This window comes from Hylobates moloch, unplaced genomic scaffold, assembly GCF_009828535.3.
Source record: "Hylobates moloch isolate HMO894 unplaced genomic scaffold, HMol_V3 SCAFFOLD_242, whole genome shotgun sequence".
Classification (NCBI taxonomy): Eukaryota; Metazoa; Chordata; class Mammalia; order Primates; family Hylobatidae; genus Hylobates; species Hylobates moloch.
The window spans coordinates 9,434-22,873 of NW_026652517.1; the positions used below are offsets into that span (position 1 = coordinate 9,434).

The window sequence follows — 13,440 nt, forward strand, 5'->3', positions numbered from 1 at the left end:
ACTTCCATTTGATTCAGCACTCCCACTACTTGGTATCTACCCAAAGGAAAATAATTTATTACATGAAGAAAATACCCACACTTATATATTTATTGTAGCACTATTCACAATAACAAATATATGAAATCAATTTAAATTTATCAATCAATAATCAAATAAAGAAAATGTGCTCTACATTTATACCATGGAATGCTACTCAGCCATGAAGAATAACATCATGTCTTTTGTAATGACATGAATAAAACCGGAGGCCATTATTGTAAGTGAAAAACCTCAGAAAGAGAAAATCAAATTCTGCATTTTCTCACTTGTAAGTGTGAACTCAATTATGCATACACGTGGATATAGAGACTGGAAAAATTGACACTGGAGACTCAGAAAGACGGGAGGTTGGCAGAGGTTTCAGGAATGAGAAAATAACCAATTGGGACAATAAACAGCATTCAGATGATGTTGTCACAACAAAAGCCCATACTTCATCATTATGCAACATGCTTCTGTGAGGGAGCTGCATTTGTACTATCTAACGTAATAATAAAGACAAAAAAAGGCCTGGCGCAGTGGCTCAAGCTTATAATCCCAGCGCTTTGGGAGGCTGAGGTGGGCGGATCACGTGGTCAGGAGTTCAAGACCAGCCTAGCCAATATAGTGAAACCCCGTCTCTACTAAAAATACAAAAATTAGCCTGGGGGTGGAGCACACCCGTAGTCCCAGATAATCGGGAGGCTGAGGAAGGAGAATCACTTGAACCTGGGAAGTGGAGTTTGTGGTAAGCCAAGATCGTGTCACTGCACTCCAGCCTGGAGAACAGAGGGAGACTCCGTCTCAAAATAAATAAATAAATAAATAAGAGAGAGGAAAAAAAACTTTGGCTTTTATCAAGAGGACAAAGTGAATACACCTCATAATTTTCATAAATAATTAGATTAGGCAAAAAAATTTAATAAAAATTAATTGTATTTTAAGAATGGTACAGAAAGATAATTTGATGCGTTAGAGTAGTTGGTACTTAGCACATACAATATGTTAGGCAAGATTCTAAGCCCCTTATAAATTTATGGACAGAATATGTAACAGTAAAATAAATAACACAAAGATTCATTGGCAATGACAAATTGACATATTTTCAATCATATTAGATGATATTAAAACCGTTAACAAATTTACTGTTTTGTTTCCTAATAAAAAGTAATGTTAAAAAGTTTGACTAATTAGGCATATGGATAAATGGGTAGCATTTTGTCCAGTAGACAGAGGATACACATTTTCAAAGACCAGACAAAATTATTTATTTACTTTCGGGGCGAGAGAACAGTTTTATTATCTGGGGATACAGTGGGGTCTTCTCCCTGGGAGGTGGGTCTTCCACTGATTACCCCTGCCAGGGCTCCAGGGGGAGCCATGCGATTCAGTTCTGGGCTCCGCTGGGGGCAGGGCCTTGGAGAAGGCGAACTGTGCAGGGAATCAGCAGCTGTGGAGTCCTCACCGCCCACTCCGTCCGGCTGCACCAGGTCTCCTGGTGCTCCTCAAGCTCCCACGAAGTCTGCATCTCTGGAGGGCGGTGAACCATCCTGCCCAGAACCTTATCCTCACAGCCCAGTTTGACGCAGACCAGCCATTTCTGCTTCCTCCCCTCGGGCTGGACTTTGCACTTGCGTTTCTTCCAGTCCTTCCTCCGGCCGCTTCTCTGTCTGCCAGAGCTTAAATTCCAGCTTCACAAATGTTCCACCTGGGAAGAGCGTGTCCAGGGCGCTGTCCACACTGGTCTCCAGGAAGGCCCGCTGCACCAGCTGGTGCCTGCAGATTCCTCCAAGGCCACCTGCAGGCCCCAGCGCTGGCCCCTTGAGCTCGGCCCCGCCCGCTCCCCCGCAACCACCCACGGGGCCAGCGAGATCCACAGCAGGCTTCCCCTGTCATCCCAGCCCTGCGAAGCAGATGTGCGCCCCTTAGTTCTCGAGCCCGCCGGGAGCCACCTCCTCCCCTGCCCCTGGGGGGGGCCATGCCCACAGAACGCTGGGCAGATGAGAAGGATCCGGGAAATGTCCTTTTCTCCACACTGACCTTGGGGCCTACCGGGTCCTCTCCACTCCCTCCCACCCTGCCCGCACTGTTCCCTGGGGGCCCGCAGTGTCAGCAATGTTCCCTGTCACGCTGGGAAGCCGTCCTGTGCCCACTCTCACCCTTCCTCCTTTTCTGACCCATTCTCTCTCCCCACTGGGTCTTCCACACGACCCTCTCTCCTCCCGGCTGTCTTGGAGCCCCTCTCTGCTTCCCCAGCTCAGTCCCCTCTCTAACTGCTTCTCCCTTCCTTCCCCCACGAATTTCCCAGCTCCCACGGGGTGCCCCCAATCCCCAGGACCCAGGCCAACCACACAAAATTATTTTAAATGGGAAGACTTGAATTCTATTGAATTCATGAAAGCAGGAATCTATCTGGTCATAATTTAAATAATTTTTAAAGATAATAGCAACTATCAATTTAAAGTTTACCCAGAGTTCAGAATACTTACCATTTTACCACAAAGAAAAATAAAAACCTGTTATAACTAACAAATTCAGTAAATTTTCAGGATAAAATATTAACATATGAACATCAGTTACATTTTTTTACAGTAACAACAAAATATCTGAAAAAGGAATAAAGATAATTCCATTTATAATATCATCAAATAGAATGGAATACTTAGGAATGAGTTTAACAAAGAATATGAAAGATCTCCATACTGAAAACTATAAAATGTTGAGGAAAGAAAATGAAGAATACAAAATGGGAACTATATCCTGTGTCCATGGATTCTGAAAATATTGTTAAAATATCCATACTACACAAAGTGATCTACAGAGTTAAATAAATTTCTATCAAAATTTTAATGCCATTTTATTAAAAATGCAGAACAACAATTTTAAAATTAGTATGGAACCACAAAAGACCCCAAATAGCCAAATACTGAGAAGAACAAAAAGGCTGGAAGCCTCACACTTCCTAATTCAAACTGTATTACAAAATTGTAGCTATCAAAATAGTACAGTACCTACATAAAATCCAATATAACAGAATAGAGGACCCAGAAAGAAACTCACAAATATACAGTCAACCAATCCCACAGAATGGAGAAAGGATAAACACATCCAGGAGTGGTGTAGGAAAAACTAGCTATGCACAGACAAAAAGTAAACCTTTCTCTCATACCATCACGAAATGAATTTGAAATGAAATAAATACTTTAACATAAGAACTGAAATAATGAATCCTCTAAAAGAAAACATGGGGAAAAACCTCCTTGACACTGGTCATGGCAATGATGCTTTAGATTTGACACCAAGAACACAGTCAACAAATGCAAAAATGAACAAGTCAAAGTAAAAATTATGTCAAAGTAAAAAGTTTCTGCACAATAAAGGAAACAATCAGCAAAATATAAAGGCATTATATGGAATGGGAGAAAATATTTGTAAGCCATATGTAGGATAATACGTTACTATCCAAAATATATATCACACTAATCAATACAAAAGAAGAATCCACAGCAGAATTAAAAGCAATTTCCTGATTAATAATTATATTATTATAATATTAATATTATAATAATATATAAATAGCAATTTTGTGCTATAATATATAGCAAAAATATATAAATAGCAAATATATATAATATTTAAATATATAAATAGCAATTTTTCCAAAGATATACAAATGGCCAATAGGTATATAAAAAATGCTCAACATCACTAATTATCAGAGTAATTAAAATGAAAATCACAATGAAGTATCACCCTATCACGGTGTTTGGATACCTTTTATCAAAAAGTCAAAATATAAAAAGGGTTAGGGTGCAGAGAAAAGAGAACTTATACACTTGTGCTGAGGATGTCAAGTGGTGCAGCTATTATGAAAAACAGTATGGAGGTTCCTTATAATTTTTAAACTAGAACTACCATTAATCCCAATTCAGAGTATATAGCCAAAGGAAATAAATCAGTATCATCAAGGGTATCTGCACTCCTCTGACACAGATAAATAAACTGAGAGATATATAATTTCGGCTTTAATTAAAAATGAAATTCATTTACAAAAATATTGATAAATCTTGAAGTCATTATGCTAAGTGAAATAAGCTGAATACAGAAGGACAACTACTGCATGATCTTGTTTGTATGTAAAATCTAAAAAAGTAAACAAAAATTAAAATTAAAAAGCCATGGAAACAGAGAGTAGAACGGTGGTTCCCATGGGCTAGGAAGTGGGGAAAGTGGGGAGATATCCATGGAAGGGATGCACCTTCAGTTATAAGGTAACTGCTGGGGACCTAATGTACACAATGGTGACTATAGTTAACAATACTGTGTACTTGAAATTTGTTACAAAAGTAGATCTCAGGTGTTCCCAACACACACACACAGAAATGTATTAACTATGTAAGGGGATAGATATGCTAACTAGCTTAATTGAGATAATCTAAAGACGTATACACATCTCAAAACACTCTTGTACACCCTAAAAATACACACTTTTCAATTTGTCAATCATAGTTCAACGAATGGAGGAAAAATAAGAGTAACCAGGAGGTCATATCTAGCCACATGGAAACTGGATTTAAAACACTCTTGGCCACTGTTTCCAGCTCAACTCGAGAACGGCGGGAGAGCCTCTGGCCCCTGGACTTCGACGCTCCTCCTGCGGCCCCCGTGGCTGGAGAAGGTGCAATCTCTCCCAGGACACCAGGCCGCACAGATCCGGCAGGGCCATCGCCGTCCCCTTGCTCGTTGCCGCAGCCCCGTTAGGCTCCGCGTTTCGGGGCGTCCAGGCCGGGGAGGCTGCCTGTGGCTGCCCGTGCGCCCCCGTGGCCCGTGGCTCCGCAGGCCTCCGCTTCGGCCCCGCGCAGCCCCTCCGAGGCCTCAGCAGTCTGGCTCCCTAACTCACGGCCTCCTTCGGCCCGTCCCCACCGCCAGCGCCTTCGCTTTGGCCGCCCCTCCCCCTCCCCGTCCCTAAGCCCGCGACAGGAGCAACTGCCAGGAACTCCGCACGCAGCTGGAAGAACTCAGTAACGTACTTCGCTATGGGAGAAATGGAGATAATAAAAGTGTGCAGAAGTACTCACAGAGAACCATGGTCCTTGGCCAATTTCAGATTATTATTGTCGGACCTACTCTAATGACGTTAGTCTTCCAAATAAAGTGAGTGACTGAACTGTCAGATCAGCAAGATCAGGATATTGAAACTCCTACTTTGAATTCTAAAGACCAGTTACAAATAGAAAATGATGTTCACCCTGGTACTGATAAAACAGCAAATGTTGAATGTAGACAAGAGGGTCATTTGCCTCAAATTCACAGGAGCCAGCATCTGCATTGGCAGCACAAGATACATCCTTAGATGTATATCCTTAGAAGATTCATCATTAGCTGGAAGTTTGAGAGCTGCAGCAGAAGCGGCTTTATCACAGATTGCACTTAGTTTTGATGAAAATGCTGGACTGTATTTTGACCACAGCACTGGTTTCTATTAAGATTCTGAGAATCAAATTTATTATGATCAAATTTATTACTACTGTGATGTGGAAAGTGGTCGCTATCGGTTTCATTCTCAAGTAGATTTGCAGCCTTATCAGATTTATAGCACAAAACAAAAATAAAAAAATAAGAAAGGATCCAGACACTCCTACAGAAAAAAATGAGGAAAAGGATTTGAATTCAGAGGATCAAGAAACCGTCAGTGTTGAACATACAAGATGCAGTGGGAAAGACAATTTTACAAGTGTGAAGAAAAGGCCAAAATAAGCATTCATCTCAGAAACACTTCCCCAAAATTCACTGTTCCAGTTAGTGGAAACACTATGGAATCTCCTCTTAATGAAAACATCTCAATTCAACTTTATTTAAAGATGAGAAAGTGACAGACACTGATAGTGAACCAGAAGAAGGTGAAATTACAGACTCTCCAGCCGAGGGCAGTTATGATGAAGGCATTACAGTGAAGGCAATGTAACTGTGAAAGATGCTGAGGAGGAAGATGAGGAAAAAGTGTGGCCCTCATATATGAGAGTAATTGTCATTAGATCACCTGTGTTACAGACAGGATCATTCTTCGTCATTACTGCTGTAAAACCTGCTACAATTGGAAGGGAAAATGATATGGAGCATACTCTTCGAATCCCTGAAGTTGGTGTAAGTTTCATGCAGAAATTCATTTTGACCATGACTTACAAACTTATGTCCTTTTGGATCAGGCAGTCAAAATGGAACAATTGTTCATGGAAAATGGATTGTTCAGCTGAAAACTAAATGTGACCCTTATGAACTTGAGCATGGAGATAAAGTAAAACTTGGAGAGACTGGAGAGAAACGAGCAACCTCCAGGGGCTCCTCACGCAGCTGGAAGAACTCAGTAATGTACTCCACTGTGGGAGAAATGGAGGTAATAAAAGTCTGATGTAGAAGTACTCACAGAGAACCATGCTCCTTGGTCAATGTCAGATTATTGTCAGACCTACTATAATGACGTTAGTCTTCCAAATAAAGTGAATGACTGAACTGTCAGATCAGCAAGATCATGATATCAAAACTCCTAATCTTATTACATTCACCCTGACAGTGATAGCTGTGTTGGATGTGAACCATGGTAGGTTAGAGCGCACATTTTCCTTGATAAGAAAGATCAATCATTTGTTGGACCAACATGAACTAAGAAGGAAACAAACTGGAAAGAAGAAAAGGATTTTTAAAATATATGAGTAAATATGGTTTACAGAATAGAGACTATGAAGATGTTAAGATACTAGAGAATCTAAAATACAAAGATAGAGCTGGAAAACATAGGGAACAGATTGGAAGTGAAGGAAATTTCAAAAAAGATGATGCTCCTGCATCTGTTCATTCTGAAATTACTGACACTGACAAAGGTCAGAAGATGTTGGAAAAGAAGTGTTGAAAACAGGAGAAGGCCTGGGGAACGATGGTGGGAGAATAAAAACTCTGATACAGCTTCAGCTTCGGCAAACACAGGCAGGATTGGAGACAGACAAACCATCCTTGATTAAAGAGACTCACCTTCTCCACAACAAGAACAACAACAGCAACAACAGAAACTAGGACAAATCACAGGAGAGGTTTGCTGAAAACTTTCCAGAAACTAAACTTCAGAAAGATGACCTAAGAACCCTTCTTTGGGTAAAAGAGACTGAGGAGTGAAGGTTAATCACAGAGGAAAACTCAAGCTTTTTAAAAAGTAGTTTGGAAACTCTTATTTTATTGCAGAACGTTTCTCCCCAAAAAAGTCAGTGGCACAAAAAAACTGTGTCACAGTTTACCCTTTCCTGATTCAGATGTGTGTAATAAAGTTTGGTTTGCAGCTTTTAAAAAACACTTTTTAAAATAATTGTTAGTGACTGAATTAAGTTATACAGTAAGTGAGCTAAAGTTCACAGGGCACAGATAAGTTTATCAAACTTTACTATTTTATCTTGTGATTTACAACATCCATATAAGAAATTAGCCATATAAGCAAAATTCATATAACCACTTAAATGTACATTTGTCCTTGTCTCCATATATTCATACTAAGATGCACAGGAAATACAGCAAAAGAAACAATGAATGTCTATAAAAATAAATCTGACAATATACAGTATTTTTTATGCTCTTCAGGACCTAGATAAAAAAATGTTGAGAAAACATGGATAGTGAGTCCTAAATTTTCTTATATTTGGAAAAGCCTAAATCATATTAAAGAACTAATGAACAGGTGACATGTCAAAGAAAATTCGTCTTTTATTGTTTTCTTCGGTGAAGACTCCGAATTTGTTGATATGTACTATACATTCAGCATTTGTATTTGGTTTCTTTCATAGCTAATGAAATGTTTATACATGAACAAATGAGCACAGTGTTGAAATAGTCCATGTGCTGGCATTCATACTTTTTATAAATACCATTGCAGGCAATGAAGCTGTCCCAGAAAAATCTGATTTCTAGTACAAAAGGAATACTTAGCCAGGGCCTCAAGCTCAATATATTCATTGAAAATGTCCTAAACTGCCATAAAGCATTATAATGTTAAATAACTCATTTCAATAAATTATGAATTAAAAAATACAAATGATATCTTTTATGGATTAGGGAAGTGCTAATGAGAAAGAATGGCAATTGAAGCAAAAAGTTCTGAATTCAGGTAAATAATTTTACTCATATTAGTTTTATGTCAGAGAAAATTATACTTTTACCATACACTCTTTATTGCAGTGGAGTATTTAAAAAATAGGTACAAAATATATAATTAATTTTCTAATGGTATAAAAGTAATCTCATTCTACAAATTATTACAATATGGTCTATTGATGGGAGGGGCGTTTCAAATGAAAAAACTTGGAATTTCTCATGAGGTAGTGACAGATGCCATATGCCAAATCTATGTAAAATATTTCACTCATATATGTAACTATGGATATTTCTGCTTTTCAGAAAAATAATTTACTTTAAACACTTAATGCCCACAATTAAAATCACCAAGAAGTTACAAGAATTCACAGAATTCCTAACATAGTTCAAAGGAAATTAAGAAAACACCCCAGGACTGGAAGTAAATAAAGGTAGTGATCTAGAGAAGTAATCAACCTAAGAGGCCAGGGCTCCACTCAGATGCGTCTGATCACAAGAATGTCAGGCACATGTGGGTTGGTCCTTTCTGGCAAGGCAAATGGAATAAACAAAGAGAAACTGTCTGCGGCATTGGAATGTTGTGTCTCCCATATGTGAGGATTAAATGATAAATTATGTTGCACACAAGGAGATGAGCTACTGGGGTGAAGCATCAGAAGAAATATGGCACATAAATCTCAGATATTGAATTTATATTTAAATGTTTAAGTCAATATAATGGAAAAACAAGAAACCAAAATAATGTAGAAAGAAACTACGAGCTTCTCAATCTATCTTTGGAAAAAAGGCAAATGAAAAGTAAAGTATTGAAAGTGTTGTAAAACAATTTAATGGACAACATTATAAATTGCATATTAAAATAGGCTGAGCCAAAAAGAGGACTAGTAAAGTGAAATGCTGATCACAATTAATGTAGTCATATATGTTATAGAGGGCAAATTAATAGAAAATATAAATATATTTATATGTGAAGGTTAAATTTTGAAGAAATAAAAAGCATTTAATTGTTTTACTAGACTCTTTAAACAAGAAGGCAATAGTCAAAGAATCAGTGACTCCTAAGTTTCAGAAATTGGAAACCAGACATGAATCCTTTAAAAGTTTAGGGTGTAATATATGAAAAAAAGGTAAATTAAGAAATACTAAGAATAAATAATGGCTTTTGTTGTTGTGAATACTGCTTAATAAACATGGAAGTGCAGTTATCTTTTTGACGTGCTTATTTTATTTCCTTTTGATATAAACCCAGTAATGAGATTGCTGGATCATATGGTAGTTTTATTTATAATTTATTGAAAAACCTCCATGCTGTTCTCCCTATAGAAATGGGAAATGATTGTAGTAATTTACATTCCTACCAACAGTTTATAAGTGCCCATCTACAGAATGAATAAAGAAAATGTCATACACACACACACACGCACATACACACACATGCACACACAAACAGGAATAATGTTCAGACATAAAACAGAATGAAGTTCCGTCATTTGTGTCAACGTGGATGAGCCTAGAGGACATTATATTAAGTGGAATAAGCCAGGCACAGAAAGAAAAAGACCACGTGCTCTCACTCATGTGACATCTGAAGAAGTCCATCACATAGAAGTAGATGGTAGGATGGTGGTTACCAGAGGTTAGTGATGGCAGAAGGATGAGGGAGTGGGGAGAGCTTTGTCTCTGGGTACAAAGTTACAGTTAGGAAGAATAAATCCTGATGTTCTATTACACAGTACGATGGATATAGCTAATAATAATGTACCGTTTATTCTATAATAGCTCGAAGAGAGGATTTTGAACTTTATTAGCACAAGGAAATAAATATTTAAAGTGTTAAATATGCTAATTACACTGGTTCGATCACTGTACAGTGTATATGCTACAATGTGATGCAGTGAAACATCATATAATTAACACATGATGATTACACATGTTTACAGAGGATTGTGTGATGTTTCAGTGCATCTCACTGTACCGTGTAGTATGATGCAGTGAAACATCACACTGTACCCCATAAATACCACTGGTTCAGCAAGGAACTGTGGGACACAGAGCAGCTCCGGGTCAGCTATGACCAGCAGCTTCACTTGTGTGGGGTAGCGAGAGGGGAAGGGCCCTGCACTCGGCTGAGAGTTGACCCCTGACCCCATCCACTTTGACTGGTAGGTGCCAGCAGAGGTAAGGGACCCCTAACTTCAGGCAGAGGCAGGAAGCAAGGTCATTGCCTCCTTTTTTTTCTTTTGAGAGAGTCTCACTCTATCGCCCAGGCTGGAGTGCAGTGGTGCGATCTCGGCTAACCGCAACGAACATAGAGGTGTACGTCAGAATCACACCTGCAGGAAGGTCCCTGGGTGAGATTAACAATCCCACATAGAGGTGTACATCAGAATCACACCTGCAGGAAGGTCCATGGATAAGATTAACAATCCCACATAGAGGTGTACGTCAGAATCACACCTGCAGGAACGACCATGGATGAGATTAACAATCCCACATAGAGGTGTACATCAGAATCACGTCTGCAGGAAAGTCCATGGATTTAACTATCCGACATAGAAGTGTACGTCAGAATCACACCTGCATGAAAGTCCCTACATGAGATTAACAAGCCCACATAAGTGCCGGTTCTGGGTATGAGAGTCAAGGCCTCCTGTATGTTGCATCTATATACATAAGTCACAATCTCAATGGTGGAATGGATTTTTCCATGACCGCCTTAATGCCTTTTGAAAACTGAGTTATCTTAGTGGAGTCACAGCCTCACAAGTGTTTTGGATCTTGATCAGGGAGTCACAAACCCACTTGTGGACAACATCCACTTATGAGACCCAATTTTCCAACTTTTGACTGCCTCTGGGTGTGAGATTCAAAACCTCAATTATGGGCTGTGTTCATGTGGGAGAATGACAATTATTACTGATGGCTGGCCTCAGGCAGGAGCCTTTCATCCTGCAGGTGTTGAGATAAATGATATGTCACAATACTCAAAATATGCTGGGTGCAGGCAAAAGAGGAGAGTCATATTAGCTGGTGACTAGGTCTAGTTATACGTCACCACGTCCGGTTTTGTCAGGGCTATGGCAGAAGGGGAGAGTCAGAGCTAAAGAAATGTCACAATGTCAGGAGGTCATTTTCTTGACTATCTATTCTGCCTCAATTTCCCCCTAAGAGATCTTAGGGTCATAATCATATTGGAGGTTGAGGGGCTAGATCATTTTTTCTGGAGCTGTTTCCCTGCTGAGTCAGTTTTATTTCTGCCTAGCCTGGGCCCTAAAGTTTCTTCCTGTGTGATCTAACCTGGTGTAAACCATGTCATTTGTGGAAACAGTGGGCAAGATATTGGCAGCCAAATGTTGAAAGCCTTGCAAAACCATCATTCAAACATGGAGTTGCCATAAGCCAGAGAGCAAGAAATCAGTTAACATTTTAAACAAAATTGGAAAAAAAGTAAAAGCTGAAAGTATAGTAATGACTGTTACTATTAAAGAGAGTAAGGCAGGTAATAGATATTGCTTTCATGTTCCCATGGAAGTTCCTGGAGATTCAATTTTGTCTGCCGGGGTGATGATATTGTTAATATTTTCTTGGACTAAACCAAGCTGATTGATCTCAAAAACAGCATTCTTCTTTTAGATATAAACATGCTCCTCTTTGCCCAGCTGAGAGAAGATCTCAGGCTCTTTGGTTTTGTCGGACTGCAGTGGCCATGGAGTCCAGATGTTGTTGAAGTCTATTGAGGCCCTCTGCTGCTTGTTGCAGACCCATTGAGGCTTTCTGAGATAGTTTATACTGGATTCCCAAGGCTTCACCTTATGGTGACCTTTGTGCTGCAAAAGTATTTTGCATTAAAATGGTGAAAGCAACAAACCTTTAAAGTATTTTCTATTTTTTTTGCCAATAAGCAAAATTTTGTGCAGCTAAGTTGGCAGCAGTCATTCGGTCCATTTATTGATGGTACAGTTGAATGGTGGTCAAAGTTAGAGCCTGGAAGCCTTCAGTAAATGCGCTGAAGTTGTCTGAGGGCCATCAGAGTTGTTGCTTATATTGGATTAGATCATTTATTGAGAGTAGAACAAGCACTCTGATGGTATTCTCTCCATTTTGGACTTCCTGTAAGGGGAGCAATTTCTCTGGCCCTGGATGATATGAAGTCCCACTGTGAGTAACCGCAGCTGGGCTGGTCTCTATTGTACCTGGCAAAGACCGATGGAGAGGAGCATAAGGAGGAGGTAAAACAAGCTTAGATTCTACAGAAGACTATGATAGTGTGGGGGATGCTGGGGATTCTAAGGGAGGTGTGGACACTGAAGGCCCCTGTCTGGAGCTGGTGTTGGGCTGTGGGGTCTGGGGTCCCTTCCCCTTAATAAGAGATGATCTTCTAATGCTTCTGAGGGGCTTTCTGGCTTACTAGGCTTTAGCCCGCAGGTGCTGCATAGAGCTGGGTTTTGTTGTCAGGCCATAAAGGCTTGCACATAGGATACTTCAGACCATTTTCCCTGATTTCTACAGAAAATATCTAGTTGTAGGATGGAGTTAAAGTTCCAGTCTCATTCTCCAGCCATGTTTTGTCAGCTAATCTGTAGGCAGGCTAAATAGTGTTACAAAAGAAGACAAGGTTTTCATTTTTCTAAGTTCATTTAGCCAAAAGCTGTTCTAATTTTTAGATATACATCCCAGGGGTGTTTCAGTGACAGTAGAGGAAGCGGCTCCCACGGTGCCAGAATCCTGCAATGACAGAACATTTACTGAAGTCCAGGAGGCTGTGGGCATCCTCATGAGCCAAGTGGAACCACCAAGGTGTCCAGCGCATCCCCTCAAAACCCAATTAACTGAAGCTCTAGGAGGCCATAGGCATTTTCCATACACCGTCCTAGCTCTTCCAGCGGTGGACATCTCCAGCCCTTCCGAGATGACTCCCACTGCTGGCTGGGGGACAGATGTCTGGCTGACAAGCCTTGCCCTAATTCACTGGTTTGCCATTTGTGATGCCCAGTTATAACACCTGGAATGCTCAGGTGCAATCCCTGTGACCGGGCATCTACATGACTGTGCATCTTTTGTTCAGCAAAGAAAGCCTGTTGAAGAACAATTTCAAGGAGCTGGGAAGTGCATAAAGCCTGAAGGGACAGAGTTCTCTTAATGTGCAGCTCAAAACAAAACAAAAATTTTGTAAACAGAAAACCTGACCAGAAAATACATTATAATAACCACTAGGTGGCGATCGAGTATTGCTGAAGGGACAGCAAACAATAAGCTGAGTCTGAACTGTGGCCAGAAAGATGTGAA

The 13,440-nt window shown here is 39.9% G+C and overlaps 1 pseudogene; it reads left to right on the forward strand.

Moving 5' to 3' along the window:
• The first annotated feature begins 1,401 nt into the window (after positions 1 to 1,401).
• On the forward strand, positions 1,402 to 7,188 carry LOC116464164 (angiogenic factor with G patch and FHA domains 1-like; annotated as a pseudogene).
• The last annotated feature ends 6,252 nt before the right edge of the window (positions 7,189 to 13,440 follow it).